Source organism: Pelodiscus sinensis, chromosome 4, assembly GCF_052426305.1.
Source record: "Pelodiscus sinensis isolate ZL-2025 chromosome 4, ASM5242630v1, whole genome shotgun sequence".
Classification (NCBI taxonomy): Eukaryota; Metazoa; Chordata; order Testudines; family Trionychidae; genus Pelodiscus; species Pelodiscus sinensis.
The window spans coordinates 65320216-65334723 of NC_143055.1; positions in this window are offsets into that span (position 1 = coordinate 65320216).

Genomic DNA, 14508 nt, shown 5'->3' on the forward strand with positions numbered 1-14508 from the left:
TGTGGATTGACTGACTGACATTTCAAACCCAAATTGCTGCAGGAAAAAACAAGTCACCCCGTTCACTGCAAGATTCCTGCGCCTCCATTTCATCTAGTTTTATTTAGTCAAAAACATCCCTGTGTATTAGGTCCAAAAACTCCATCATGGTTTTCCTATTTATCTATTTTTCCTTCCTGCCCTGTGTTTTAGGCAGCTTGTTTCTTAGATGTACTGGCAGAGTCACATATGAGTTATGCAGGCCATCCCCAATGAGTGCCAATAAAACTGTTATGTCTATCTATTTTATGTGTTTATAGAAAGCCAGTCACACAGCACAATCTAGTTGCTTTATACTTCATAATATCATACTGTGTTCTACATTTGTCACAGGGCAGGTTTTTTGATGGTTGCAGCGGAGTGAAGGGTTGTCAGGAAGCCACTTATGTCCAAAGATAGAGCAGCTTGAGAACTGCACTCACTTGCATAATCATGCAATGGTTCTCAAGGGGCTGTAGCGAATCATTCACCCTTTCTGAAACAGCCGTCTTCACCACTGTGCCAGGGTGCAAGGAAGGAGGCAAAGCTAAAATACCTCTCTGCTTACTGGGGAGCTCCCTAGTGAGAAATCCTAGCAGGGGGTGTCTAAACTGTTTCCTACTGCCTATGTGTCACCTGAGCAGTACATAGGGAGTGCAGTGAGACAGAGATTCTTCCTCTACCTGTCTTACAGGACATTTGTTTAGAATGGATGTAAACAAAATTTTCAAAATGTTATTGGTGGTACTTTTATTTCCGACCTTTCTGTAAAGCTTGTCTTTTATTCGCTACTGTACAGGTCCCAGAAGAAAAACGAAAAACATAAAGTCTCATAGAAATTGGTTGGGTAAGTTTTCTCCCATATTTCATTATGTTACTCTGGGAAGCTGTAAATTGTTGCCATTTGCCAAGACCAGTTAGTGTCAGAGAAGGAAGAGCAATAGAACATTACTTATCCAGATAGTTATATGGCTCATCACCAAAGTACTGAGCATCTCCCATTACTTAAAAGATGACAGACAGATGGCTAGAAATAAAACCCTTATGCCATTAAAATGGGGGAGCCTGGGCTTTACATGTTATAAAACTATATTTAGCCTTTATGGGTCCCAAGATATGGGACCTTACATATTTTAAGGGCCAATTATCCCATCACCATGAGGGCAAGAAATAACAACTACATATTATGAAAAGCAGAGAATCCCAGACCTTGCTCTTAGAAGTGCACAGACTCATGGTATCAAAAGCCGAAAGCTATAGTACTATACACTGAAAAAGTACAATGCTCAGAATATTATTTTGTTCCCAACAAATTTCAGCTTTGGGGGGAAAATGTGGCCAGAAACTTTTAGATAGGAAACAAATGTTTTTGTTTGAAAATGCCACTGCAGTGCCTCACAGGAATAGCAATTCAAATGCCTCATGCCATCATTCTCCTCTGTGGACCCAGGCTTCCTGACTGGACCTCCTTATGAAGTATGGTCTTCTCTCTTTGGGAGCCACCATGGTGCTTCAAGGGAGTCTCTGCCTGTGGGTGATGTAATTTGTCTTAGGAGCTTCAGCTGCAGAAGAGAATGGGGTAATGAGACACATGAAAGACAACTTCAATGAGGCACCATGGTGGCATTTGTAAATAGAAATTTTGGCTTTAAGATGAAATTTTTCAGGTTCTTGGTGTTCAGCTTTTCCATGAAAATTTTAAATTTTCTGGGTGAAATTAAATATTTTGCAAAAAAAAAAAAAATCTTTGAAATACCATTTTTGTACCAAAACACTTTTGATGGAAAAATTTCCACCAGACCTAGTGAACAATTATTTCAGAAAAGGTGTAACGATTTTTACAATTTATTTATTTTTTCCTCTCAAAGTAAGTACAGCTGGACACATGGAAATAAGGGAGTCGCAGATTTATATGAAAAAAGTCTAACACTTGCTAAAAGTTTTCTAAAGTAGCTTTTCCTGCTAAATGTGTGGAATATATAGAATAATATTTGATGTGGTTATTTTACTGACACACATTTGGGCTTTCTTGCTCTCAGAAGCTCTGACTAACCAGCCAGGTAGTAAATATGGGACAATTTAGTTACTTTTACCAATGAACTTTCTGAAGTCTGTGCATTCGTAATACACCCTTTATTTAGAATTAGAAGATTTACCTAGGTTGCCAGGGAGAAAGAGGACAATCCCAGACTTCTCTTACCACAGCAGCTTAGGGGCCAGGTCCATGGCTGATGCAGGTGCACTAAATACAACTGGGAGAGGGATGCATGTAACCCAGCTGGGAGACAGACACACCGACAGCCAGACAAACTCTTTCATATATGTTAGATAGTTGTCAGTTTCTCCACCTCAGTCCCATGCTGCCCCAATTGGGTTATAGCTAACCCGGTCATAAGAGCATAAGAACAGCCAAACTGGGTCAGACCAAAGATCCATCTAGCCGAGTATTCTGTCTGCGGACAGTGGCCAATACCAGATGCCCCAGAGGGAGGGATCACAATGGGTAATCCTCACGTGATCCCTCCCCTATCATCCACTTCCAGAAAAACAGAGGCTAGGGATACCATTCCTACCCATCCTGGCTAATAGCTGTTGATGGACCTAACCTCCATGAATCTACCTAGCTCTTTTTTGAACCCTATTAAAGTTCTAGTCTTCACTGTATCCTCTGGCAAGGAGTTCCAGAGGTTGACTGTGCACTGAGTGAAGAAAAAACTTCCTTTTGTTTGTTTTAAATCTGCTGCCTATTAATTTCATTTGGTGACCCCTAGTTTTTTTATTGTAGGAATAAGTAAATAACTTTTCCTTATTCACTTTTTCCGTAGTCATGATTTTATAGACATCTATCCTGTCCCCCCTTAGTCTCCTCTTTTCTAAGCTGAGAAGTCCAAGTCTTTTTAATCTCTCTTCATATGGGACCCGTTACAAACCCCTAATAATTTTTGTTGCCTTTTTCTGAACCTTTTCCAATGCCAATATATCTTTTTTGAGAAAAGGTGACCACATCTGTACGCAGTATTCAGGCAATAAGTTATTTTCTGTCTTATTCTCTATCTATTTTTTAATGACTCCTAACATTCTATTTGCTTTTTTGACTGCCGCTGCACACTGCATGGATGTTTTCAAAGAACTATCCATGATGACTCCAAGATCTCTCTCTTGAGTAGTTGTAGCCAAATTAATTGCCATCATATTTTACATATGATTATATTTTCCAATGTGCATTACTTTACATTTATCACATTAAATTTCATTTGCCATTTTGTTGCCCATGTCAGTCCTCATCTCTGGTCCCGTGCTACCTCCTGTGGTTATTCTACAGCTGTTCCTACTAGCAGACCTTTCCCTTTCCATTTTATGAGAAACAATCACATTAGAGGCACATCCTATTGTTCTGGCACAACCAAACTGTTATCTAAAAGCAGCAATCTCCTTTATTGGAATACATAAAATAATCCCAAAATGTATTGAAAGAAATGCAATGATTTAAAAATCTTTTTTTATGATGTCACAGATGGCATTGTTAACTGGGATGCTGAGCATAAGCTATTGAAACTTAGTATTTCAGAGGTAATTACAATAGCTTCTACTGGCTGGTGGCTCTAGAGATGAATAATTATTTCAGATGTGGAAAAATGCCTAATATTAGTCAGGGAGTAATTATATAACTTCAACCTTTATTTATTTTGCATGGTTTCCAAAACCAAACTACCTCTTCAAAGCTCTTCCATATATTTTTTATAATCTCTGCTATTTCCAGAACATGGCGATATGCAACATAAATTAAAAGACTGGATAGATAAGCATGGAGTTTCATACTATTCCTGGGAAACAGTGGCACAAATTCATTTGTATGCATTGTACTGAGCTGAGATCAGTTTTCTAGCACATAGAGATTTGGCTAAAAGTAGCTGGTTTGGCTTTGTGATTGTGTTTGATGACAGGTAACCAAAACAACTTTATCTATTCCCAGAGTGCAAAGTAATTTACAAGTATTTTGGTAAATGTTAACGTTTAGCATCTGTTATCCCAAAGGAATTTTAAAAACTAATAAAATAACAATCTGAGGGAAGAAAAATAACATTTTATAAACAACAAAAGAAGTCCCAGGCACAAGTTTTCACAGCCAGGTAAAGCCCTGTAGAACATCAGTGCTGGGGAAATGAATTGACACCACAGATATGTTTCTAGAGTATTGTTTTGATCTAGTGTTATATAAATATTCCAAATCTAAAACAGAAAGTTTATGTAAAAAATTGCCAAATCCGTTTCTATACGTACTTCATTCCCAGTTCTTTGGGAAATGATATGCTTTCTACTTAATGACACTGAAAATTGGTCCAAGAGCAGAAAGCCAAATATGCAGCATGCATAAATGCTATAGTATGATTTGTGGGCAATTATTTCTGTCATCTGATATAAACATTATTTGAATGAGTTGTAACACTGAGGTTATTACAGTAATCTATTAAATAGCACAGTTCTGCAGATGTAAAGAGAATTAAAAGTATTTGTATTTTTAAATGGAATCTCTCTCCATAGCCCCTAGTTTTGATACATTTCACAGTGAATGAATCAATATTCTTTCAACGCTTGTTCATGACATATCAGTATTCTTGGATTCATTGTTTATGGAACATGCTTTTATTATTAGATGCTTTTATATTTAATGTATTGTATTTATTTCTTCTTTGTTATACCCCATCAGAATAACTGAAAGATTGCAGTTTTAATACAGGTTGAACCTCTTTGGTCTAGCATATGCGGGATCTGACTGGACCCGGACCAGGGAATTTGCCGAGTCAGGGAGGTCAATGCACTGGGGTCTCTCCACTTTTCATTCTGGCTGTCCTGCTGCTGTGTGGGGCTCTGCTCTCCCTCTTCTTCCCACATCTCTTCTGCCACCCAAGACTCCGCTTTTGCCCTGTGGCTGTGCTGCCACCCAGGAAGGAAGACTCTGTGCTTCGCCAAGAGGCCTTGCTGCCGCCCAGGACTCCACGCTCTGCTTACCCTCATCTGTCAACACTCCTGGCCCTACGGGGTCTCCCTGACAATCCTGGACCAGGGGTGTTGCCAGCCTAGGGAATCCCAGATTACGGAGTGTCAGCCTGTATTACTAATTAATTTAAACACAAAAAATTAGGATAAAGCAACAATATTAAGTTTCCATCGCTTTGATACGATTCACTTGTGCCTACTTTTCTTAGTTGGTAGGCCTGTCTCGTGTGTGTTGCAGCTTCAAAGTAGCAATAACAAACAGTCCTACACAGAGTGAGATATAAAAGTCTAGTCCAGGAATGGGCAGTAAGCGGACCATGTGCCAGATGCAGGTCACCACACTTAGCACTTGGTGGGCTACCAGATGATTCATTCACCTACATCTCTGCTGCAGGGAGTTGCGGCCTGTGTGGGAGCTGCTGGAAGCAGTGGCCCAGCCTGTGGTGCTTGATGCAGCTCCCACTGGCCGGAAATGGTAAACAGCAGCCAATGGGAGTTGAGAGGCTATACCCGTGGAGATGCAGGTAAATAAATCACCCGGCAGGGTGAACTGCGTCCAGCTCGCAGGCCACTTATTGCTCACCCCCGTCTAATCTGTGGGAACAAACACATGGATCACAAAGCAAAGTTCTTACCTGAAAAGCTTAAGTCTTGGTCTTCTAGTCCATTTGAGATAGTCCATATGAATGTCCCCATTGGTTTATAATCCCAGGTCAGGAACTGTTGAATGATGGGTCCCAACTGAGAGCTCCAGCATCTAGACAACACTATGAGGGACTGAGTCCAGCCACCATATCCCAGACATCCTAACATTCTCCCAAAATGTGGCCACTCTAGCCGTTGTTTGTTCATAGTAGGGGCAAACTTGACTGCTCGCTAACTTTGACTGTCCAAAGGACAAAAAATGTCAGCCAGTAGGATTGTGAGATACTTTTGGCAGATTCTCAGGGCACGAAGCTAGTGGGGCTGCATCTAAACTCTAGAGCAGTAGAGCTTGAGCCCTGGGTCCAGGCTTTACTTCCCTGCAGTGGGGTCCTAGGATCCTGGGCCCAAGCCCTGGGTTAGTGCAATGTATGTGTCCTGGGCTTATATGCAGTGTGGACATACCTTTAGTGGACATCTGCCTTCAGTGGGAGCAAGGATCAGTCAATTTTTCCATTTTTCCCTCTAAGCACCATAACTTTTATTTTCCCTAGATTAAGTATGAACCCTCTGTTGTGCCTGTTTGCTTATTTCTTTCATACACTGAGCCATCTTCAGTAGAGAGTGCATCAGAGAGGAAGAAGACATACAGTGGTATACATGTGTAACCCTGGCCTGCTTAGACTTGGGTTCATGTTCTTTTTCTCTCTAAGTCCAGGTAGAGGTTAATGAGTCTTCTACAGCCTTTGCTGATGGCCCGTGGCTTTCAGGTCATGTAGTAAAATCCCTTGTCTTTAGCTCCGAAGTTCCCAGGTTAGATCGCGCTCGTCAACAACCAGTGTTTTTTGGTATTACACATGCAGACCACATCTTGACATGCTGCTTTTATTTCAGAAAGTAGTTTCCTATGCACTAGAAATTAATACCTCAAAGGAGAGTACTTGTGACTTATTTTTAATAATTTCAAAAAATTGGCTTTTGGTTACATATTTTATCTGATGGGTGATTATTGTTTTGTTGTTGTGAGGTTTGTTGGTTTTTTGGAGCATGTTTATATGTTTAAAAGGGGAATTAAACCTTGTGACATGGCTGGAACTTAAAACTAATAATTGGATGTAAAACAAAATAATCTGAACCATTTTTGCAAAAATATTCAAAATGTTAAATGTATGCTACATGTCTAATTTAAGCTCAAAAGAAAGAATATTAAATGAAACTACTTTTAGCTCAAGCAGTGGTTTTTAAGTATTGTAGAACATATGGTATATTAAAATGCCACTGTTATGAGAACCTACTGGTGTGAAGTAGAATTTAAATTATAGACTTAATTCTGAATTTCTGAATTTTAGTGTTATTTTAATGACTGTAGATGTGTGCCAGATGGAGCATTTCAGTTTCCAAGGTTGTCAATGTACAGAACAAGTACAGCACAGACCACACACTACCGTATAAATTCCCCAGTGTTGTCCCACCAACCTACGTCGTCCCTGATCTGTAATGATCAGGGCTGGCTTTAGGAAGTGCGGGGCCCTATTCACGGGGGCGGGGCCTGTGCATGCAACGCGCACCTGGGCGTGGGGCCTTCTTAAGCGCGGGGCTCCCCTCTTAGGCGCGGGGGCCGATTCGGGGGAATCAGGGGAATTGGCCTAAGGCCAGCCCTGGTAATGACCATTTCTTAATGTGAGAGTGGAGTTCACTTTCCTTGTCCATTCATTACTTGGACTTTCTTTTGATATTTGTGATGTTTGCGCTGAAATATTTTCCATACCACCTTTTCTCTGACCACGCACTGTATACTCCAATAGCAACTCTGTGGGTGAAATCAGACAGTCACTACTCTTTCCTGTGAACTCACACAGGAAAATAAGACAAAAATACCATACCATCTATAGGTGAACACTTTTCACTAAGTGATCACTCTGGTGCATCTACACAGCACCCTGAACTTGAAATAAGATTAGCTATTAGCCCTACGCAAATGGCGTATCTTCTTATGATTGTATTTCAACTAGCTGGGAGGGAAGGGATAGCACAGTGGTTTAAGCATTGGCCTGCTAAATCCAGGATTGTGAGTTCAATCCTTGAGCAGCAGGCCACTTAGGGATCTGGAGCAAATCTGTCAGGGATGGTACTTGTTCCTTCTGTGAGGGTAGGGGACTAGACTCAATGATCTCTCAAGGTCCCTTCCAGTTCTATGAGATGCTATATCTCCATATTAAGCTTATTTTGAAATTTGGTGCATCTATACAGTGCCAAATTTCAAAATAACGTGCTATTTTGAGACATCCCTTAACCCTCATAGCATAAGGGTTACAGGGGTGCCAGAGTAGCATGCTCGTTACTTCAAAAATATTTCAAAATAATGGTCACGTTTAAAAGACGCAGGGTATCCCATAATAGCCCACTGTCTAGATGTACCCTATCTGACAGCTCAGTCCCTATCCTCAAAGGAAACCTGCATAACATTTTCAAAAGACAAGCCTTGGAGCTTAAATTAATATTTTTGCTAGACAATGAAAATCATGGACTGATTGAGATCCTGAATTTATGGTATATTGCAACAATCTATAACCCACTAGCAACCCCTTTCTCCTTCCTTCCCTACCACTGGAGGGGTATAAGCAGATCACTTCACTTTAAATGGCCTGTTGAAATGTGTTAACTAATTATGCTAAACAGTCTGTTCCACTTTATATTTAGCTATGTCTCTCTGAGTTAGTTCCCCATACCTGAACAAGAGTTCTATGTTAGAACAGCACAACCCTAAGCACAACTGCTTCAATCATGTGAACTGAAAAAAGCTATTGCAGTTTATTAAGGCATCATCCAGGATTAATTTAATTTATGAACTCAGAAAGTTTGGGTAGAAAACCCTCTTAAACATGCCACTGGTGGGCTACCAGATGTTCCATTCACCTGTATTTGATTTGAAAGAACATAACAGTAGAGAGGGAAGTGATAGAAAAGCTGCTCAAACAAGCTACAGATTCTTGCACTGTAGTGCAGAATTATACTTCAGCATCTACGTTAGGGATATTATAATTGTTTATAGGTAAATATTAGATTAGATAAGAAAAGATTGGGACCATTAATTAAATACTGTGAATAGTCTGTGTTTGCCATTTGACTCACCCAATAGCAAGGGCCAAATTGTGCTTGCCTTTCCTATATGAAAAATCCCATTGAAATCCCACTGAAATCAGGGTGACCTGGGTTCTGCCATGAGAAAGTCAAGATCCATTTGGCATGGGGCTTAGATCAGAATCATGTACTGTGAGAGCAAGGCAACTATTTCATACAATAGTTGTTGTATCTTTTGTATTCAAAATATACTTGTTAAAGATCAGTTCTAAAAACATGAAAGGTTTCAGTTATTTTATGTTGTTTGAATTTATCAAAACTAAAATAAGACTATACAGCAATAAATGAAGAGACTCCTGATCACATCAAATATTGCAGCAACAAATATAACAAGAATGAATGCCCCCACACAATCTCTATGCGGACCACATCACCTCTACTTACTTTTACCCAATTGCTGTCTCCTCATGGGCAGCAGCCATATGTTAAATGCAATAGAACAACGTCTCCTCATAAATAATCGTATAGGTTTCCTTTTTATGTGCATGCCTGCATTTGCATTTAGACAATCTGTATGCTGTTTTTCCATGATGGGAATCTTGCAGAAGGCGTTGTGCTAAAATCATATAACAAATGTAAATGTAAAATTCTAAATGGGAAAAAATCTGACAATGCATGGCAATATAGCTGATATTTTTTAAGTGCACGGAGAAGGTTAACACTTCACCTTTAAAATAAAATGAGGTTTTGATTTTGAATGTAGATATTTTTCAATATACAAACTCAATTAAAGTGACCTCTGGTGTGTGAAGTGCCATATAGCTGTAAATATCCATATTCCTGAATTGCTGAATGAAAACCTTGAAATATTGATTGTCCTCAGGTTAATCTCATATTTTAAATGTCAATTATGTAAATTCTTGTTTGCCAACCATATACCCCTAAGAATTGACACTAAAATATGCATTTGCAGAACGCGTTTGCAGTATTTTGCAAGTTTTATTGGGATCTATTGTATTTTTGATGGGTATGACCATCGCGATCTTTAAAGTTTAAAACAAACCTTGCATGCAGATGGAAGGGAGCTATTTATGTTTAAAAATGAATTCAGCAAAAATATTTGCAATGTATAGTCTATGGAGGCTCTTTCTGCCCTGAAATTCCATTACAGTCAATTCACACTCAGAGAAGAATTTGGCTGTATATATTTATATTCCATTTCATTTATAGTTATAGTCCATGATATCAAATTAAAAATTCATGTATTACATGGCAGTATTGAATATTTATACTTTGATTTTTAATAAGCCTTTAAATACAGCTCCATATGACAGTCTCATAAGCAAACTAGAGAAATGTGATCTAGATGAAATAATTATAAGGTGGGTGTACAACTCGTTGAAAGATATACTCAAAAAGCAGTTACCAGTGCTTCACAGTCAAACTGGGAGGACATACATATTGGAAATTCTCTTGGGGGGTCAATCCTGGGTCTGATATCATGCTGAATTTTCATTAATGACCTGGATAATGAGTGAAGAGTGTGCTTATACAATTTGGAGATGGCATTAATTGGGAAGAATTGCAAGAACTTTGGAGGACAGAATTAAAATTCAAAATGATCTTGACAAATTAGAAAAGTGATGTGGATTCAACAAGGTGAAAACCAGTAAGGACAAATGCAAAGTACTTACGAATGCACAACTACAGAATGGGGACTAACTGGCTAGATTAGAGTATGGGTGAAGAGAGGGTGGAGATTATAGATCACAAATTTAATGTGAGTTGTCAGTGCAATGCATTCACGAAAAAAGGCTAACATCATTTTGGGTTGTATTAACAGAAGTATTATATGTGAGACATGGGAGGTAACTGTACACTCTGACTGGAGGGGTCTCAGCTGGAGTACTGTGTCCAGTTCTGGGTACCGTATTTTAATAAGGATATAGGCAAATTGGTGAGAGTCTGGGGGGGAGAAGGGGGGGGGTCAAAGATTTAGAAACCTGACCTATAAGGAGAGGTTAATAAAGTGGATATGTTTAGTAGTGAGAAAAGAAGACTGAGGAGGAACCTGATAACAGTTTTCATATATGTTAAGAAGTGTTAGATAGATGCCGTCTGTCAAGAGGATTTGTAGGTACAACAAGAAGTAATAGGCTTAATCTGCAGCAAAGGAGATTTAGATTAGATATTAAGAAAAACTTTCTGCTTGCTTCTAAATAAGAAATACACTCCTCTCTGTGCTCAGTATCGGGTTTGTAGACCCTATGGCTACATCTACATTGCACTCCCTTGTGCAAGAATATATGCAAATGAGGCATGGTGATGAATATCGTGAAAATATCTGCCTGATTGTAAGTGGCAGAACGGCTCTTGCACAAGAGGGGGGTTTTGCTCAAGAAGGAGTAGTGTAGACTGCTCCTTCTTGCGCAAAAGCCCCTTGTGCAGAATGGTGGCTCATTAAGTATGTAAATGAGGCACAGCAATATTCATCACCACACCTCCTTTGCATATGTACTTGCGCAAGAGAGCATAATGTAGACGTAGCCTATAGGTTTTGTAGATCCCCTTACAGTGACCTTGGACAAATCACTTAACATCTTTTTGCCTCATTTTCCCCATCTTCATAATGAAGATAAGGACGTTGTAAAGTTCTTACAGTTCTACTAATGGAAAATGTTACAAAGGAGCCACATATTACCACTATTATTTCATGTTACACAGCAAAATGCAAAAGAAGCCATTTTAATTTTTAACTTTTGAGATAGCTAGTGCGTGCCCATAGGTAGCAAAGCAGTCTGCAGTATAATCATCTGTAAAAGCATTTGGGTAAACAGATTTCAGAGCACTAGGTAGGGAAGAACATTTTTTTAACTCATTTGTTTCTTTAACAAGATTTTATGTGCCACAATGTGCAGGAGGTCAGACTAGAAATTGTTGTGGTCCCTTCTGGCTTGAAAATCTATGAATCTAAGTGAAAAGATTGTCTTCCCTCTAGCCTGAAAAGCAAACCTTCATGTTAAATATTCCAAACAACTAGAGAATGGAATTATGATCCTTAGAAACAGACTAGGTGCTAGTTATTATTGAACTTGTTGAACAATAATAAAAAAGTAGGAATCATTGACATAAATGGCATGTAGTACCTGAAGATTAAAACATGCTGAAGAGTAGGAAATGAATAACAAAACTGGGTAATTTATAGATGAAAGCCATGGTCATCTGAAGAAGTGGGCTTTGTCCACAAAAGCTCATGATATCATCTACATGTTTTGTTAGTTTATAAGGTGCTACCAGACCATTTGTTGTTTATTCTGTACAGACTTAACTCGGCTACCCCCTGAAGCTTAAAAGAGAACAAATGACTGTCCGACTGTACATACTTTGTCACCAAGGTTGCCTAAAAGTTATGAAATCTTTGCCTTGTTCTTCATGCTGGTTTGTTTTCATGCCACCAGCAAAGCAATAAAGAAATTCATGACAGCTGTACAGTGATTTTAATTCAGACTCTCACAAAACATGCTGAGGTATGTATAATTCCTGCCAGGTACCTGGGGAACTTCAGTATTAAAACATCAGTAAGAGGGAAATGCTGTCTTTATTGTAAGAAGACAATGGGTGTCAGGAGTTTAGGACAGAGAAGGATTGGGAATGGGTCAGAAGAACTCTCCACTGCAGAAAAAAATTGTTAAAAAGTAACTGACTGTCTGAAGCTCTAATTTTGAAAATAGTGAAGTTCTTTGGAATACATTTCAAAGCTTTTCTGTGGACTGTTTTGAACAAATCTTTAAAAACAAAAAATAGAGGTGGAACAGAAGAAAAACTTCCAAAGTTCAGAAAGTATGGATCTGAATGTGAAACAAAACTTAACAGCTGAGCCCAGCTTCTGATAGTATAAATCAACCTTCCCAGAATCCAGACTTTGGGCAAGTTTGAGTCTGGATCTACATTCAAGCTTTGCAGCTCTGCTGCCCTCTCATAATTATTTGTTCCTTGCCACTCATTCTTCATCCTCATGATATTTAACAATTACGTGGTCAAAAATCAAGTATGTATTTTAAAAAGTGAGCTGTGTATGCCTATGGGCAAGCAGATATGTGTATATATATATATATATGTGTGTGTGTGTGTGTTCTAATTAAAGGTGTTTGCTGCGTAATAGCACATAATATCAGGAAATATCCAGCCCTATATCTCAAATAATTTTTTGAGGATTTATCAAAAACCACACTTCAGTTAGGAGTCGTGATGATAGTTTTTTGTATAGTTTAGTCTTATATCTCTTTTATTTCTGTCAGAGGACAACAACATTGTACCGGGCATACATAAAAAAATAATCTAAATTAACATTAAAGATGCAAAATCAAGTATTTGGATCAAGTACTTGGAAGTTAGGAAATTCCAGATTTAGGGTTGCCTGTACACCCTGGATGGGCAATAAGCAGCCTGCAGGCCAGATGCAGTTCGCTAAAATTAGCGGGCTGCCAGATGCTACATTTACCTGCGCATCCACAGATATGCAACTCCTATTGACCATGGATCACCGTTCTCAGCCAATGGGAACTGCAGGAAGCAGTGCCCTAGTCTGTGCCATTTCCTGTAGGTCCCATTGGTCGTGAATGGTGAACTTCTGCCATTGGGAGCTGCAAACAGCCATACCAGTAGATGAGCAGGCAAATAAAGCATCTGGCAGACAACCAGAGACTAACCTTGGCGAACCACATCCAACCTGCAGGTTGCCCAAAGTATACCATTCACTGAGGCCCTTAAACATATGTTTTAGTAAAGTGTTGTCCAATATCCTGAAGGAAATTGGTGGATAATGGCCTGGAAATATAAATTTAACAGCAGCATCACTAATGAGTATGAGGAGCAAAATAAGAGGGATCAAGGTGATCAGGGCCATCCCTAGGTGGATGTGGAGCCTGGCATAATCCCACCCTGTCTCTTCCAGCCCTTGCTCCACTCCCTCCTTGCCCAAATTCCACCCCTTCCCTCCCAAGCTCCTCCTCAGAGAAACATGGCCTGGAGGAACAGAGGGGGACTCAGTGCCAGCAACAGACCCAGCCCTGCAGTCACCCACGGTGGCAGGAAGAAGAGCAACCCAGCTCCAGCCCTCTCTGCTGGCTTTCAGCCACGTTGCTCCACTTCCTGCTGCCAGTGAGTGTGGGCACAGTCCCACCTCTACACCTACGTCCCCACCCTTGAGCAGCACAGCTGCAAGCCAGGGGAGCAGAAGGGGCTCCACTTCCTGTCGTTGAACAAGTCTTCTGGGCTGCATTCCCAAAGCACAGGGTGTTTGCCCCGAACCATCCTATGGACAGGACAGCTCTGAGGGTGACAGAGGAGAAGATTACAGTAATTGGAGTGAACAGAGATTTGCTAACCTGTACAAACAAAACTGGCAAGATCATAAAAATATTATAGAGGAGAAAGTGGCTAGATTTGGCTATGATCTGGATTTGTGGGTTTAGGCTGACAACTGAATTGAAGATGACAAACAGAGTACAGGTCTTAGTGACAGGAAGATTATAGTATTGTCTATGGTGATAAAGTGGGAGAGACCAGAGGAATGATCAGGAGCTCAATTTTTAATTTGAGGGCAGGAAATCAGAATGATCTGAGATGTCAGAAAGACAGGTCATTATATGAATTTGGATGACAGATCTAGATGAGTGGCAGATCTGAGTCATCAGCATACAGATGGCAAGTGAAGCAGAAAAGATCACCCAGAGACTGGGCATAGAATAATATTCTGAGTATTATGTT